General features: G+C 30.9%; 1 pseudogene; it reads right to left on the bottom strand.

The window, feature by feature from the left end:
* Positions 1–5,291: 5,291 nt before the first annotated feature.
* Positions 5,292–6,687, bottom strand: LOC107646786 (hydroxycinnamoyl-CoA:piscidic acid hydroxycinnamoyltransferase-like; annotated as a pseudogene).
* Between the last annotated feature and the right edge of the window lie 12,577 nt (positions 6,688–19,264).

A 19,264-nucleotide genomic window follows, 5' to 3' on the forward strand; every position in this document is an offset into this window, starting at 1 on the left:
TAAATATTCAAAAAACAATCTTGAAATAAAGATAGAAGAACTTTTGGATGAAATTTGTGCTGAAAATCCTTTAAATATTAAAAATACAAATAAAGAATTAGTAAGCATTAAATTAAAAGATCCTACAAAAGAAATAAATGTTCCAAATAAAATTCCTTATTCCGCAAGAGATAGAGAAGAGTTCTCATTAGAATGTAAAGATCTTTTGGAAAAAGGAATTATAAGATTAAGTAAAAGTCCTCATGCGGCTCCGGCCTTTTATGTCGAAAACAATAATGAAATTAAAAGGGGAAAACGAAGAATGGTAATTAATTATAAGAAGATGAATGAAGCAACTATTGGTGATGCTCATAAACTTCCAAGAAAAGATTCTATTTTAGAAAAAATCAAAGGAGCAACTTGGTTTTCATCTCTTGATGCAAAATCAGGATATTGGCAACTTCGTTTAGACGAAGAAACAAAGAAATTAACTGCTTTTACTTGCCCAACAAAAGAATCAACAAGTGTGTTGCTCTATGAATGGAATGTATTACCATTCGGATTAAAACAAGCCCCAAGTATTTATCAAAGATTTATGGAAGAAAATCTAAAAGAATTAAATGAATTTGTTTTAGTATACATTGATGATATACTAATTTTTACAAAACAAGATAAAGAAGATCATCTTCAAAAATTACTAATAGTTTTAGAAAGATGTAAAGAAAAAGGATTAGTTCTTAGCAAAAAGAAAGCAAGAATAGCAAAACAAGAAATAGAGTTTCTTGGATTAATTTTATCCACCCAAGGAAAACTAAAACTTCAACCAAATGTTTTAGAAAAGGTAAATTTATTCCTAATAAAATAGAAGATAAAAAACAGTTACAAAGATTTTTAGGGTGTATAAATTATATTTCTGATCAAGGATTTTTAAAGAATATAACAGAATACACTAAAAGCTTATTTCCAAAAATAAGTACTAAAAAAGAATGGAAATGGGAAGAAAAAGATAGTATGCAAATTCAAAGAGTTAAAGAGTTATGTGAAAAACTTCCAGAACTTTATATTCCAGAAGAAAACGACTATTTAATAGTGGAAACAGATGCTTCAGACATAACCTGGTCAGGATGTCTGAAGGCTAAGAAAGCTATACAAGGTTTGGAACAAGAAAAAGAATCACTAGATTCTAAATATTTCCCAAAAGAATTACTTTGCAAGTATATTTTAGGGACTTTTACTCCAACAGAACAGAGATATACCACTCATGAAAAGGAAACTCTAGCAGCAATTAAATCTCTTAAGAAATGGAAAATTGATTTACTACCCAGAGAATTTACATTAAGGACAGATTCAAGTTACCTAACAGGTTTCATACGATATAATTTAAAAGTTGATTATAATCATGGACGATTGGTAAGATGGCAATTATTTTTGTTACAATATCCAATAAAAATTGAATATATTAAGGATAATAAAAATGTTATTGCAGATACATTAACAAGAGAATGGAGTTCGTTTACAACGCATTAGATCAAAAAATTCAAAAATATGAGCAAGAGCTCGAAAAATGCAAGCATTGTCAGCAAATAAGGACACAAATCCAATCTCTCAAGAAGGCCATTGAAGCAATGAAATCAACACAACAAGCGAAATCATCAGAGTTCAGCCAGCTAAGCGTGGTGGACAAATTAGGTGAAGAAAAAATTTCAGAAAATAAAACAATTGCTGAAATTATTAAAAAAATCCACCCAAGATAAAAAATATTATGTAATTTATAATGGCCCCATGAAAGGAATATATGATGCCTAGGAAAAAGCAGCACCATTCACACATCAATCAATGATAATTCATAAAGGAGGATTTTTAACACTAGAAGAGGCAAAGGAATCCTTCAGGGAATATGAAACTCTTCATCCAGAGCAAACCCTAAAAAGAGCAGATAAAGCTCCAATTCAAGCCCAGAGAACAGGAATAATAAGAAACATTCCTACAAGGGCAGAAATCAAAGAAAAAAAAGGGTCTGTAGATCAAATCTCAGAGAAACTCTTAATATAGTTCTGAATTGGACTGAAGAAAAAAGGGCAATTTTGGGATATTATCCTGTTGCCAAAGAATAGCTAACAAAGTTGGTTATCTTTCCAAATGCTTCTCCATCTGACACTTATCAGTTTTTCCAGTATGGATTAATTGATACAATTTTAATTTTTAATGATCTAAAAATTATTAGTGAGTTTCCTGCAGGATTCGTTGATGCAGTAAAGAGATTTAAAAATATGATTGACAATGTAAATCCAAGGGATGTATCCCTAAAATTTACAAACAGTCAACCTATTTTTAATGAAGAAGAAGAATGCTTAGTTCCAGCACACCAAGTAATATTCATGTCCGTCTTCCCAGGAAATTTTTAACCAATTGATCAAATTCAAGATTTAACAATTTACAGTCATGAAGGAAGACTAGCCAGCACATTAGCAAGGGTCTTTGAAAGAACTCAAAAAATAACGAAGGAATCTCACACAAGGATTAATTATAAAAGTAGAAATACTCTGCTTGTGTCCAGTAAGAGAAATGAATTTGAAGAAAGAAAGATGAGACTCTTGGTGGAATTTGAATCAGCATTCTACAACTTATCTGGACTTTTAGAAAATCTCCCTGAAGGGATAAAGAAGAATCTCTGCTATTTGATAAAAGACAGAGAAGACCACAAATGCCAGCTATGTGCCTCAGAAATATCTGAAGAAAGTAATAATGAAACGGAATCAACCCACATGATAAAGGAAGAAGACAATGCATCTGAAGGACACATGATAAAAGAGGAAGACAGTGCATCTAAAGCATCTCTCAACATTATTGCATAATGACGTAAGCGCTTAGGTCATAAAGCACCAATAATGTAGCTGGTGCAAGATAACAAACAATGACGTAAGCAATGACATCATAAGAAGGGTAAGGATGGGAATTGTCCATCAGACCCAACTATTATAAATAGGTTGCTTAGGCAATTGAAGAAGGCATCAGAAAACAGAAAGTAGAAGGCTAAGAGTACTCATATGCTAGGAGAGTAAGGAGGAAGCTGCCGAGGCGATTTTGTAGTCTAACAAAGAATCTCTTTAGGGAAAAATAGTTCTAAACTCCCCTCTGTAGTTAGTATCTACAATCTCCCCTCTGGAGATAAAAACACCTTATGTAAAATATACTAAATAAAGGAAGTTTTTCTCCAGAAAAGGAACATCTTCATCCTAGTCTTTTAGTTATGAATTATTTAGAAAGTTTAGAATTAACGGAAGAATCTGATTATTATAGATTAACTGCTTTATTAGATAATGAAAAACAGGCTGTTCTAAAAACAGAATTAAATCTCAAATCAAATGAAAATTTTAATAAACAAAATCTTTTAAAAGAAGTCTTTAATAGAAGAAATATAATATACTATGAAAAAATTCAACTTGAAGCCCCTATAAACATAAAATCTGCTAATGAAGAACTTGAAATAGCTTTAATAAATGATGAAGAATTGAGTAAACAGATTGAGAAAATTAAGGATCAACAAAAAAGATCTAAAATTGGATGGATTCATATTAGTACTATCCAAGTTTTAATCAAATCTACATACATGAAAGGAATTAATTCACCAATAAGTTTAGCAATCTGTGACAAAAGAATTACTGATGACCCAATAGATCAAATAATTGGAATTGTTCATGGAAATTTGGCAAACGTAAATATTAAATTCAATGCCCATCTTGGATATGCTATACCTTTATCAACTGAAAATCTTGGAAGATCTATAAGTTTGGCTTATAAATTTCACAGAAAGAATCTAATGGAACAAGATGATGAACCATTTTCAATTACATATGCAATAAATTATGCTTTAACAAATAGTCATCATAGTATAATATTTAAAAACAGAGAAAGAATTTATGTCGATGAGTTATTTCAGGAAATTGTAAAAACAGAAATACCAAAATACAAAGCTATTGAAAACCCAGTTCTATTATTAAAAGAACCATCAGGAAAATTGGTTTCATCAAATTTTCAAATAAGAGAATCTAAAATTAATAGCCCTTTAAGCTTATCTAAGTTAAAAATTAAAGAAGAAAATTCTGAAATAAAAGAATTAACAAAAAAGGTCGAAAAATTAAATGAAACCCTAAATACTAAATTATGACAATAAATAAAGAAGAAATATATGTAACTTATCAAGACAAGAAACAAGAGCTCTTTGAAAGAGAAAATCGTTTGAATTATTTACAGTTTTCTGGAATAAATCAAAGAGCATTTGAAGCTCTAAAAATAATCTATGACAAGTTGAAAAGAGAAATTGAAGAGCTAGAAAAATTAATAGAATCTCTAGAAAATAGTGATGAATCCATGATAGAGTTTGCAGAAATTCTAAAATAAATAATGAAGCATAAAAAGATTGAAAAACCAGAAAATAAAATAAAAAGGAAAAGGGCGAAAAAATTAAAAAGTAAAATAGAGGAGTATAAAAGGGAATTAAACAATCTTCAGATCGAAATTGATAATCTTATAATAAAAAGGATAGAAATAAGAATAAATATAAACAAATTGGAATTAAACTTAAAAAATTTATAAATGCCTGGAAAACCATATTATGACTTAAAAGAATTAAAGCTGTTGAAGGAAAAAATGGAGAATGAAGTTGAAAAATTAGAAAGATATTTAGAAATAAGAGAAAGTGTAGAAATAAAAGAAGTTTTTGAGGATTTGAGAAATTATATTAAAGAAAAAGACAAACAGATAAAAATTTTATATACAATAATCCATGCAAAAAAAAATATTATAATTATGATAGAAATTAAGCCAGAGTTAAAAAACTATAAATATGAAATCAGAATTATAAATATACATCAAGGATTAGTAATAAATGATCATATAACAAATACAAGAGAAATAGTGGAAATGGTCAATACTTTAGATTATGAAGTTACAAATTATTTTTATCAAAATCCCTTAAATAAAGCACCACCAATTGAATCTATACAAATTATAAACTTATTCGAAGCAAAATATGAAGAGTTAGTAGAAATTTCGAAAAAGAAATTAAAAGAAAAGTCGAAATTGAAAAATTGGTATCAGAGCCCAGTTAACGATTAAGGGTAACACTTTCTCTTTAAAGCAACACTTTTAGTGACACGCTTTTAAATCAATAATAACCGCACAATAAAAAAACATCTTTAATAAAAGTTGAAATTGGCAACTTTATAGTGGCCACCATAAACAAGTGCTTAAGTTACACTTACACGGCCTGCAATGATAAATAAAAAGGAAGACCGTCTTTAATGATTTCTTTAAATATTGGCTTCTATTGTCCTGCAACTAGCATTTCCTATATCTTCCCAGAACATGATGATGAAATCTTGAATATGTGCCACCTGAAAATGCATGAACACATCAACATCGTCATCGCCATGCCTTGGAGAAATAACCCCCCTGTCATAAGGACACACACCACCCGGACCAAAATGAAAGGGCTTTCCCCACCCAAAATCAGCTTCATACACTGACAATCCCATCCAGCTTCCAAGTATAACGTTAGGGTTCTCAAAGAAAGGCACGTCTGCCATACACTCTCCTCTCTCCAAATAAGGTGTCCTAATCAAATCCCACCTCTCTTGCTTTGCTATGAAATCTATCTGTGATCTTATGTATTCGTTAGTGTTCACTCTTTCCACTGCTTCCCTTCTCTTCTGCGTCGTGTAACTCAACGGCTGAGATATGATTAATGATTTCTCCCACGTAGCATGTTGGGATCACTGTTGGAGCCAATGCATTCCCAAAATAATTCTGAGGAAGAGGCGGGTTCAACCTGTTTTGAATATTGACATCAAACTTAGCAACAGTTGGTTGATTTTCTTTAAGTTCACGACGAGTTTTAGAAGCATGCATGTCTTCATACATGGACATCAATAACTTCAAATCTACTGTATTTTCTCTGAGATTGATGAGAATCACCATTATCAGCACTGCCATTGACATTCTTCGTCAATTTCTGGATCTGCATTGATGTGAGATTCAACTATGCAAAGGTCGTTTTATTCTTTTGCTCTTCAATGTTGTCGATTCTTCTGAGGATAAGTGGAAAAGGCTTCAACTTTGGGTGATCAAAGTGTCGCGATGACGGCAGATGTGAGGATGGTTTGAGGACCATGCGGTTAAAAAACGGCAATTCACTTACATCCATTGTGCATCCTTTGGTGAGCTTTGCCCATGAGTTGACGAAATGAAAGGCTGCAGACCCATCACCCAATGGATGAGACCAAGCGATTCCTATGGCGATGGCCTCACCACCATGTATCTTTGTCACTTGTGCTAGTAACAGAGGCAGCTCCTCTATGAGACGAGTGTAATCAACAGTTGGGATGAGTTCTTTGACGGACTGATCATTAAGTGAGAAGTCTCCAAGTTCAACCACTGATTTGGTTGATTCAGCTTCAATTACACAGCTCCCTTTGCATTATAATTTAGTTCCAACCGGCTACCTTTAGTCCATGTCAACCTGCCAGCTAACGGATAGTAATGAACCGAAATCTCTCTAAGGGGCTCTCTCATTCTCTCAACAATGGGCATTGACATCTTTTCCAGACCCGGGCTCTGGGTCTCCCAAGCGGTCAAATAGCGACCCAATCTCCTGGGTTCAGGCCTTTTCGCATCCAAATTGGCCAATCCGAAATCTCTAACTAACATTCAAACTCAACTACTTTTCTTATCTTAGCCAACAAGAAAAGATAACATAACAATATAAATTATTGAGAAAGTTTAGGATGCCATTATCTATTCTATTATATAAAAATCAGATTATTGTACTTAATGATCGAGTTGACGTGGCATACTTCTAAGAGTATTTCTGAATTTATTTCTTTTAACTCATTAAATATAAGTTATTACGATAAACTAACTATATCAATTAATTGATTTGATTAGATATTTAAATATCATTTAATTTATTATAATTTATATCAATTTGATTTGGTAATATTTTTTAATTTATTTATTTTAATATTCTTTTAATATTTTTAATTTATTTCTTTTAATTTATTAAACCAAATTTATTGTGTGTACTAATTAATTAATTTGATTAATTTATTAGTTATTAAAATAATAAATCTATGAATAAAATAAGCAATTGAAATATTTTCAACTAATAATTGAATCAAATCAAATCATATCATATATGTTGAGCTAAATTCAAATCATGTGAATTAAGGACTAAATTAAAATGAGATAATTTCTTACTTATTCAAGTTGAGTGCAATAAATACAAATTAACTTTGTTAGATAATGATAATTGTCTGGTCTACTATATATAGATGGTGACACAAAATTATAAGAATAGTGATTTTTGTCGCTTTTACTATTTCAACTCTTCTTTTCTTCTTCTTTTTTTTCTTTATGTATAATTTCTTTTATGTATAAATATACCTAAAATGAGAAAGTATGGATGAGTGTTTTATTGATTGTTTGTTTGATAAATATATCTCAATTTAGGCATTCTACTATTGTGGATGGAAGTTGACCTGTAGCAATTCAAAATGGCCAATGTATTTTTTTTATAGTATTAGATTGAAGAATATTTGTTAAAATGAATATACCTATTGTAATGAATTTTTTTCAATTGTTATATTTTTATGTCAGTCGTGTAAATTCTTTGAAGGTACAAGATAATAAAATAGGTTAACTTTAATATCCTTTGAAGCTAAATTTAATAGTTCAAATAAGTACCACTAATTATGTTAAAAAGATAATTTTATAATAATAATGTGACTTACATATTAATTTTTTTGAGTAAATTCATTTCAAAATTAAATGTAGAAGTTAGACTCAATTACGTTAAAATTTTAAAGATAATATAGAATTTGATAACAAAATTAACATTCATTAGGAAAATAAATTTATTTATGGCTATTTCCTAATTATAAATAATAACAAGACTTATGAAAAAATATTAATGTCATTATTTTTATTAATTAAATCATAATATTAGGTAGTTGATAGTTTCATAGGCGAAAATTATTAAGTAATTACGTAAAAATTAGCAACAAACAAGCAATAAGGATTTAGAAAAAATCGATTATATAATACCAATTTCATAATTAAAATATGTCACGTATCATATTCTCATATATTCTATTTATTATCTATTCTATTATATAAAAATTAGGTTTCTGCACTTAATGATGGAGTTAACGGTGACATGCTTATGAGAATGTTTAGTGATTTGTTTCTTTTAACTCATTAAATACAATTTATTATGATAAATTAACTATATCAACTAACTGATTTGATTAGATATTTAAATATCACATAATTTATTATAATTTATATCAATTTGATTTGGTAGTATTTTTTAATTTATTAAACTAAATTAATTATACTAATTATCTGTATTAATTAACTAATTAGATTAATTAATTATTAAAATAATAAACCTAAGAATAAAATAAGTTCTCGAGATATTTTTTTACTAATAATTAAATCAAATCAAATTATATTTATTGAGCTAAATTTAAATCATGTGAATTAAGGACTAAACTAAAATAAGATTATTTTTTACTCATTCAAATTGAATGCAATAAATAAAATTTTGTTAGATAATCATGGTCTTTTGGTCTTCTATATATAGATAGCCACACAAAATTATAAAAATTGTCATATTTTTTAAGTTACTACACAAATATTATATTTTAGGTAATTGTATATTTTTATGTTATTTTGAACATTATTATATAATTTTAAGATCATTTAATTATGTTTATTTTTTTAAAAGCATTGTTATTATTGGAGAGTAACTAATATTTGTGATAGTCTAAAATTAAAAAATAAAAATACAAAATATTAATATATTGAGTTTTTAAAGTATAAATCTTGAAGTAAATATATGTGATTATAATTAATGATCATAATTAAAAGTCTTTATTTTATTTCAATTTGTTTAGGATATGTTTATCTTAAATTTTATTTCTTTATTAATTAGTATTTTTTTTATACATTTAATTGTATTTAATTTATATAAATTAAAATGTATAATTTTAAAAAATAGATATGTGTCTAAAAAATGAAGAAAAAAATATTTTTTTTTATTAGTAAAAAATTTATGTCGCTTTAACTTTTTTTTTTTGGCACCATATCTTACACTTTTACTATAATTAAAAATTAGAGGTAAATTATTAAATATAAATTAGTAAAAAAAATATAATACTTAATGAATTATCATAATCATATTTAAAGGTATTTAAGTTATTCTCATATAATAAAAGTGATATGCTTCAAAAAATATTTGTATATAATTTATTAACAAATATATGAGATATTTATCATAATTTTTATTTTTAATAAAAATATCATTGTATTAAAGTGATGCATTTTAAAGATGTATAAATGAGATTTTTATTAAAAAAATTTACAAGATAGTAAGTGTAATTTTATTTTAATTTTATCCTTAACATTTAGTTTTAATTTTTATCTTTAGAATTTTAATATGTTTCAATTATACCATTAGAGTGAACAATATTAATTATAACTAATCAATTATATCATTTTATTTGACCAAAATTAAATAAATATTAAATTATTTAATAAATAATAAATAAAATAAATAAATTTAATTTGAATTATTTTCTTATTATTTTCTATATCTAGGAATCTTAATGTGCTTTTATGTATTTTGAATAATAGTTCTTAAAGGAGTTACTATTTTATTTACTAATATTTTAAATTTTTTATAATATTTCCATAAAACTAGATTAATAGGTTCTTCTTTACAATATTTTTCTTGAATTTTTTAACAAAAATATATCTTAATTTTTGTTTTTTATCTTTTATATTTATTTATTATACTAATTTTTTTACAATATATTTTTATCAACTACATACATTATTTTTAGTCTTTTTTTACTTTTTTTAATTATTTTATTATCTTATTTTTAATTATTTATTTTATTTTCATTCCTCATATGTTTATTATATTTCACTTTATTTTAATTTTAATTTCATAATTAACTTTCAATTATATAAAAGTCAATAGTTTCTTTCAAAACATGGTTAAATATATTATCTATTATATACAATCATTAGAATAAACAAACAAATATAAATTGAATATATAATTTAATTTTAATTTAAACTAAAAACTAAATGAATTGTCAGAAAAATAGCAACTAATTTTGTTTTTAATTTCTCTATAATTTATTTAAAGATAAAAATCTCTCTATAACCATTAACATTTGCCAATAACAAAATTATAAGCTTTTATAAAATAAATACCATATATATAATTTTAAAGTTATTAATCATAGACTATGGACAAATTTTTTAAAAAAAAAATATTATGAATCAACATGTAATTTTTTTATATTTTTATTTTTTTCTAAAATTTTTTAGACTTATCAATCTTTAAGTTGTCTATACATCACTTCTCAAAATATTATGATTTTACAAGATATAATATGTGGGGTAAATCACCTTTATAAACCATTTGCATACTAATTTTACGTATATCCCCAAATTAAAAAAGGCTACGTACATGTCTCAATTTACATATCTATGTAAATCAAATTTATGAAGTTCAAATTATGTGTTTTGTAGTAAATCGAATCTATAAGATTTGAATTACTTTGATGCTATCTATGCTACTAAATCGAACGAAGGAGATTCAATTTAAAATGAGCTGGATTGCTACTAAGTGAGTATAAATCGAACTTTATTGCTTCGATTTAGTATGAACCACATAAATCGAAATTTATATATTCAATTTAGCAGGGGATGACATAATTTGAATTCTTTGAATTCAATTTACTTTCGAATCACAATGTCAAGTAATTCGAATCCTATAGATTTGATTTTTTATTTATTACCCTAATTCGAATTCATTAAATTCGATTTATATAGAAATGTAAAAGGAGACAACTAGGTAACATTTTTGAATTTGGAGGATTCAGGTAATTTTAGAGTGGCTTTAGTTTATCAACGTAAATTAACTTAATATGTGATATTAGTTATTGTTATGTATATGAAAAACGTGACTTATTTATGTATTATTTGGATTAGAAGAATTTGTAGGAAAATAAAACGCTGGAGAAGAAAATGGATGAAAAAATCAATTTTTCATTGTTTATATCAACAAAGAAATTGAATGAAAAACATAAAAGTGTATGTGGAGGTCATGTAAATTTAATTTTTCTCTTCAAAATTGCGAAGAAAACTGATGCAGAAGTGCAAATATGGGTAAAAATACAGAGTTATCATTTGAATTATAATTTATATATAATATATAAAAATATTAATATAATTTTATTCTATTATAATTTTTTCTCTTCTTACTTTTCCTTCCATCCAAGCAAAATTTTTTTTTTCTATTTTCTTTCCATTTATTTTTACTTTATCTAAACAACACAAAAAAAAATATACTTTCCTCTCATTTTCTTTCTTTCAATTTTCTTTCCTCTTATTTTCCATCTTATATCCAAACAATAGCTTAGTGTTTATCCATTTATCTTCTATTAATATTGTTATAACAAGAATACATGTGACTTTATAAAAATGATATAACGTAACCTCTGATTATCACAAAAACAGTCAAAATGGATATTTGCAGGGATTACTCACGTTTTGGGGCTAGATGGGACTCGTGATATCCTCACGACCTGCCACGCGAAAAAGGATAGGGACTAGGAGTGGTAAACGGGCCAAAACCTGGCGGGCTGGCCCGCATAACCTGTCAAAAAAAGCGGGTTGGGCTGGAATTTTGAGACCACTAAACTTAAAAAGCCTGCCTATCCCGCACCGCTTAATCCATGAGTTTCAGCAGGGTGGGGCGGGGTGGGACAGGCTTTCCCGCTGGGCCAAGTTTTTATTTTATTAGGGCCTTTTTTTTACAAATTTCTATGATGTTATTGATCTATGAGAGGATGAAGATGATAATTGAAGATGTTCTAAGTTATATTTTGGATTATGTTTTATGTTTGATTAATTATAAACTTGAATATATTTAATTATATATTTTGGATAATATTTGTTTTGGTTTGAACAATGTTAGTTTTATTATTTTGTTTCAAAAATTTGGTTTATAATTATGTTTATTACATATTTATAATTATTAAAATTTTAATGTGTGTGAATTTAAAATATTTATTAGTAGTGAAAAAATATGTAAATAGTATAAATTGATATTTTTTAGTATAAAAGCAATAATAAAAGTTAATTACATAATTAAAAAATTATGAAGAATTTTTTAAATAATAATAAAAAGGTTTAATTACTTTGTTGGTCCCTATAGTTTTGTGAAATTTTTAATTAGGTCCCTATATTTTTTTTCTTTTTAATTGGGTTCCTGCACTAATTTTTTTGTTTCAATTAAGTCCCTCTTAGTAGTAATTGGCTTAATTTTATAGGGACCCAACTAAAAAAAAAGAATTGGTATAGGGACCTAAATAAAAGGAAAAAAAAGTGTAGGGACCCAATTAAAAAAAAATTTGGTGCAAGGACTCAATTAAAAGGAAAAAAAGTATAGGGATCTAATTGAAAATTTTGCAAAACTATAGGGACCAACAGAGTAATTAAACCTAATAAAAAATAAGATCACTATTTTCATATATTACAAAGTTTATGAAAAAATTTTGGATAATAAATCAATCCTCAATAAATTATACATTAATTCTGTTAAAAAAAAAATAATCAATACATTGGATATTATTATTTACATACTAATATAATATATTATCAATTATTAAGTTTTTAATTAATTTTTAACCCAATTTTGGTAATTAAAATTTAAATGATTGAAATTATTAAATGTTAAATATTTTGCATCTAACCAATTTATTTTTTTATTAAAATTAAAAAAGGATGAGTTGTTAATCAATTCTAAATTTAAATTTAAATTTGAGTAAGAAAATAAAAAAATAGTTTAAATTTTATCTCGCAAACCAGAATTAATTTCAAGATAAGAAATTACTTTGTACATCGTATATATTGTAGGATAGTATGGTCATTTATTATTTTTTAATGGTAAATAATGGTGTAAAAAATTAGAAGAAAATGTATTTACAAGTTTAGGAAATATTAATTTATTTTTCAATAGAATAAATTATATATTGAATAACAAAAGTTATTATTGGTTTCTCTTCACACTAACTAATACTCAATGATGGTGTTTCGGTACACCATGTTACCAAAAAATATTAATCGATCTAATAACTTTTGTAATGATATAAGTTTATGAATTTGAAAATTTGAAAATCATTTCATAAAATGTGAAGTTTTAACGAGTAACAATGTTGATCATATTGTTTTGACTTCAAAAATGAATATGATACTAACAAATAAAATTGTCTCAAGTAAATTTTAACAAAGACAAAAGTCCACAAGTATTGTTATTAATGAAAAATTAATTATTTTAAAGACAAATACAATTTTTGTCTACGAATTCCTAACTCAGTAAGTCGAGGACGACTAATCCACCACATATTGATGCTCTATTTATTAAGGGTCTATTGTTAATTAATGGATTATTTATACACACCAGACGAGATTCAAACTCTAAATACTTGCTTAACCGGACAAATAAGATGATCATTCAACCAATTCAAATTGATTAAAATAAATATTAATTATTTTAATATTTTTAAGTTGTAAAATATTTATAATAATAATTACTATATATATTTTTTATTTAAATTTTAATAAAAAAATTATATAATTTTATGTATTATCCCGTACAGGATACGGGAACATACACTAGTTTTTATTAAAATCTGGTCAGCACTTAACCAACAAAAGAAAAGTGAATAATTCTATACTATTAGATGTAATCTCACACCATTAAAAATACTATTGATGGCTAATTGATGGCTAAAATTCACAAAATCTGCTGGTCCCCTAGCACTCCTCTAAACTATTTATAATGAGCTAGAGGCTCCCATAGGTACATTACACATTCCTAACCCTCACCTATGTCTCTAAGATCCATTCTGACTTGCACGTCAGAATGTCTTTGCAGGTACCACCCCCTGCCACTCCAGAGATCTGATCCCATCACCACTCGACCGGCGAGTCATTGATCCATCTCACAATTTGTTCCAGCAAAGTCCTGTACATTGGCACCGTCTGTGGAAACTTGTTGAGTCTTGACGGCAAGACGGAAGAATTCGAAGAGCAATCCTCCAGCCACCATCGTAACCTACCAAACCCAACCCACGAACCACGGAACAACGCTGGCCCGCCAACCCGCAAGAGGATAACAAGTGTTGTGTAAGTCCAGCCAACTGATAGACAGCAGCCATCGAAAAACGGTCGCCGATCCGACGAGTCTTGAGCAGCCGACGGCCTAGGAGAAAAGGCAATTCAAATAATCTAAGAACTCTACTAGAGGGTATAAACCCTGGAAGTCTAGGTCGCTTCCAAAGAGCGCTACCAGCTAAAACATGCAAGCCAAGCCACCTCTAGAAGCTTTTTCCGACGAGAAGCCAGGAACGAGAGATCGCCCACCGGTCATTACGGCAGACGTTGGGCTCGCAGTATTTTTCGGGAGCTCGAATGCCACTACGGCGATGATGAAAGGAGACACCAAGATTACAAGCACAAAAGGAGTGAACATGTGATAATGGGAGCCACCCCATTCACCAAAAAATTCCCCCGAGGGCCAAGCTACCAAAATGTTTTGACAAAGCTAACTGACATGAAGTACGATGGGATGAAGGACTCGCAGGAACACCTAACGGCCTTCAAAGTCAGAATGAACTTAGAAGGGGCTTCTGATGCTGTGTGGTGTAGGGCCTTCCTGGTAACCCTAACTGGTCCCACCATCAAATGGTTCAACGCCCTCCCGAATGGCTCGAAAGCCAATTTCAACGATGTCTCTAGAAAATTCATGGGACAATTTACTACCAGGATCACAAAGGTAAAATACCCAATAAGCTTACTTGGAATCACACAATGGCAAGACGAGTGCCTAACGGTCAACGGACTCACAGATTCCGTTGCCAACCTTTGTCTGACTAATGGACTCATGAATGAAAACTTTCGCAAGCACCTCACGACCAAACCGGTCTGGACCATGCATGAAATCCAGAACGTCGCAAGGGAATACATAGATGACGAAGAGGTAAGCTAAGTTGTGGAAGCCAATAAACGATAGCACAACAGCACGGTACCTCGAAGTAACCTGCCTCCCAAAGACACCCCAAAAGAGATCCACCGTTTCAAGTCGGCCACCCAGGATGGGGAAGTTCACGAACTACACCTCCTACCGGCCCCAATCACGAAAATCTATCACCAGATAAGAGAGCGAGACATTCTCCCAAAAGCACGACAACTAAAAGAATGGACAGGCAGTAACAAAAGCTTATACTGCAACTACCATGGAGGATATGGACACAAGACTGTTTCTGATGCATGAGCATCTCATGTACTTTTTTTGGGTGTTTCTTAGGTGAAATTGATGACTTTTTTACCTGATAACTATGTAATTTTATATGATATTCTATTAGTACTTTGAATGCTTGGATCTCTTGTCAATTATAGGTAAATGATAGCAAAAGAAGAGCAAAGCATAAGAAAAGGAACAACACCAGGAAAGCACTCACAAGGAAGCAGCGGAGAGGGCATGCAACACGCCAAAATGGAGGGTTCCACACGCTCCAAGGAGCCAAAACAGAGCTGATAAACCATTATTTTATGGTTTATATTGTGTTTAATTGTGTGGTTTTATCAAATCTTTACCCACTTATTCATTAAATTAGCATGTATTTACAATTCCTTCCCAAAATTACTCCATGGTTGAAAACTTGCTTCCTAGAGACTTTTAATTATGTATTTTAATTCTCCTTTATTCCATTCGATGCCGTGATCCGCGTGTTAAGTGTTTCAGGCTTTATAGGGCATGAATGACTTGGAGATTGGAAAGGAGGCTTGCAAAAATGGAAGGAACACAAGAAATTAAGGAGATGACCAACGAGAAGTGACGCAGGCGCATGGCTCACGCGACTGCGCGAAATAGAGGAAATTGCAGTGACGCGCTCGCGTGCCTGACGCGAACGCATGGATTGGAAACTGCACAAGTGACGCGAATGCGTGGACGACGCACACGCGTGGCAAGGCAAAACGCTGAATGACACGAACGCATGGATGACGCGATTGCGTGACGTGCGCGATCTGCAGAATCTGCATAATTCACTGGGGGCGATTTTGGGCCCTGTTTTGACCCAGTTTTCGGCCCAGAAAAGCATATTAGAGCTAGGGAACATGCAGAGACCAGAACGACATTCATTCCGCATAATTTTAGTTTTAGATCTAATTTTACTCCTCCTCTAGGTTTTCTCTCTACACATTCATAGATCTTAGGATTTTGATTTTTATTGTTTTTGGATTGGGATATTGAGAAGAGTTATTACTTCCGCCAAGACTTCATCATTCTAGTTTGTTTTCTTACTTGTCACTTACTTTTTCATATCCTTAATTTGTTCAGAATTACTATTGGATTATTTTTAGAATTTATTAATATAAGAACTATTTTATTTTTAATTGGTCTCTTTGATTATTATTATTTATCATGTCTTTCTTTATTTTCCTTTCTTATTTTGTGAAGTTTACAATCATAATGAGCGAGTAGTTCCATAACTTGATTGGGAGTTGATTGAAAGGAGGACCTTGAGTTGGAATGCTCAGAGTAAAATTATAATTGAGTTTATCGTTGGGTCACCCTCTAGTCACTGACACTAGTCCTTCCCAAGGGAGATGATTAGAACTTGTGAATAGAAACTGACTTCTAACTTGCTTAACTTTCCTTTATCTGGTAAGGGATAATTGAGAAGAACAACCTTCAATTATCAATTGATCTTGGGAGAACTCCAACAAGGATAGGACTTCCGACTAATCTACTCCCGGTCAAGGTTTTTTTTTATTTAAATTACATAAATTCTCTAATTTAATTTCCTGTTTATCAACTCAAACTATTTTAGAAAATATCTGATTAATAAAATAGCACATCTTTCTGCAACTCGTTGGGAGATGACCTGGGATTCATACTCCCAGTATTTTAATTCTAATTTTGTGACAACCCTTCTAAATTGATAAGCGGATTTTTGTTGGTTAAGGACTGTACTTGCAACGTTCCTCTTACATCAATTTCTTAACCCGCCAATTTTCGCCGCGTCAATTTTTGGCGCCGTTGCCGGGGAGTTGCAATAGAGTGTTGAGTTATTGATTGGAATTTATTTATTTGCATTTTATTTTATTTTGCTACTATGAGCTGCATGTTTCTTTCATTAAATGACGCGTTCACTTACTGATCCAAGCTTGCCAGTATTTGATCCTGAGATTGAAAGAACTATTTCACGTATAAGGCAAGCTCGGCTTCGGTTAGTCCTCCCCGAGGGTGAATCTGAAACGTCACGTAAGGAAGAAACAAGCTCTTTTTCTACTGATTCGGTTGATTTACGTGCAGGTGACATGGCAACACCTAGGAGAGTTACTATCCAGGAGGCTGGAGCCCCTGATTTTACAATGCAACCGTTTCAAGCGCATCACCCAGCGGTGGCTACAGATTTTGAAATAAAGACTGCACTACTCAACTTGATGCCTAAGTTTCATGGCTTACCTGCTCAAGAGCCTATCAAGCACCTTAGGAATTTCCAAGCAGCCTGTTCTACTGTCAGGTGTGATGGTGCAGATGAAACTTCTATTCTGTTAAAAGCCTTCCCATTCTCTCTTGAGGAAAAGGCGAGAGAGTGGTACTACACTCAACCCGCAGCAACTGTCTCTAACTGGGATACGCTTAGAAGAGAATTTTTGGAAAAATTCTTTCCAGCTGAAGTTACTGATAAACTAAGGAAAGACATTTCCATGATTGTTCAGGACGAATCCGAGACTCTTTACAAATACTGGGAGCGCTTCAACAATCTTATGGAAGCATGCCCCCACCATATGATTGATAAGATAGTGTTGAACGGCTACGTCACACAGGGCATGAGGCCTCAAGATAAGACCACATTGGAAAGTGCTATCAATGGGTCTATGAAAAAGTACAAGACCACTGATGAAGCATGATAATTGATCAGCAACTTAGCTGAATCTACTCGGAATCACAGGCAGAAACAAAGCTGGTCGAAAGCTGTTGCGGAGTTATCCTCTAGCAGAGAGACTACTGCTCTAACTCAGAGTATATGTGAAATGACCAACTTACTGAAGCAGATGCAGTTGAGTCAACAACAAGCGCAGCAAAGCCAACAGTTAGTCCCACAAAGAGTGTGCGGAATCTGTGCTGATTATAGCCATTATACTGATGAATGTCCGCAGCTCCAGCAGGAAGACAATACTGTGGCAGCCACTCATAACTTCTATGACCGCCCCAATCAAGGATACAATCAAGGTGGCAGCTAGAACCATGGATGGCAGGACAATTCCAACCAAGGTTGGAGAGATAATTCTAACCAGAGTTGGAGGGACAACAATAACAGAGGAGGCAGAGACAATCAAAGAAATCAGAGGTGGAATAATAACAACAACGGGCAGCAGAACCAGAACCAGCCTTACAGAGCACCTCACCTGAGGCAATCCCAAGTAGCACAGCACAACCAACAACAAGTTCTGCAGATCACTCAATCTAATTCCTCTCCGAGTGACGAGGTGATTTAATCCATTGCGCAAGGACAAAGGAACATGGAAAGTTCACTTGACGGTCTAACATCCACTATACAAGCTCTCATCTCTCAGCTGGGATCATCCAATACTTCAAATACTCAACATGCAAGCTCCAGTAGAATTTCTTCTCAACCCTTACCCAATCCAAAGGGTGGAATCAATGCCATCACCCTAAGGTCCGGAACCACACTGCAAGAGAGGAATCAGGAGGAGCCAATCCCATCAAAACACGCCTCAGCTGAAGAGGTGGTGGAGGTAGAGGATGCTGAAGAGGAAGAGGACATACAAGACATGGTTGGAGAAGAAGAAGCTCAACCACAGATGGAAGCACCAAAGGATGCAGACGCTGCAGAAAACGTCCTTTCTATTCCATTTCCACAAATTGCAAGGAAACCCAGGAAGCAGATGGAACGTGATCCCAAAATGGTAGAAATATTCAAAAAGGTTGAGGTAACTGTTCCCCTTTTTTATGTTATTCAGTAGGTACCTAAATACGTAAAGTTTCTAAAAGATTTATGTATACATAAAGACAAAATTAATGAATTAGAAACTATTCCTTTAGGTAGTTCTATATTTGCTTTAATGGGAGGTATACCTAAGAAGTGTAGTGATCCAGGTCCATGTATGG

Source organism: Arachis ipaensis, chromosome B6 (assembly GCF_059453495.1).
Source record: "Arachis ipaensis isolate K30076 ecotype BB chromosome B6, ASM5945349v1, whole genome shotgun sequence".
NCBI lineage: Eukaryota > Viridiplantae > Streptophyta > Magnoliopsida > Fabales > Fabaceae > Arachis > Arachis ipaensis.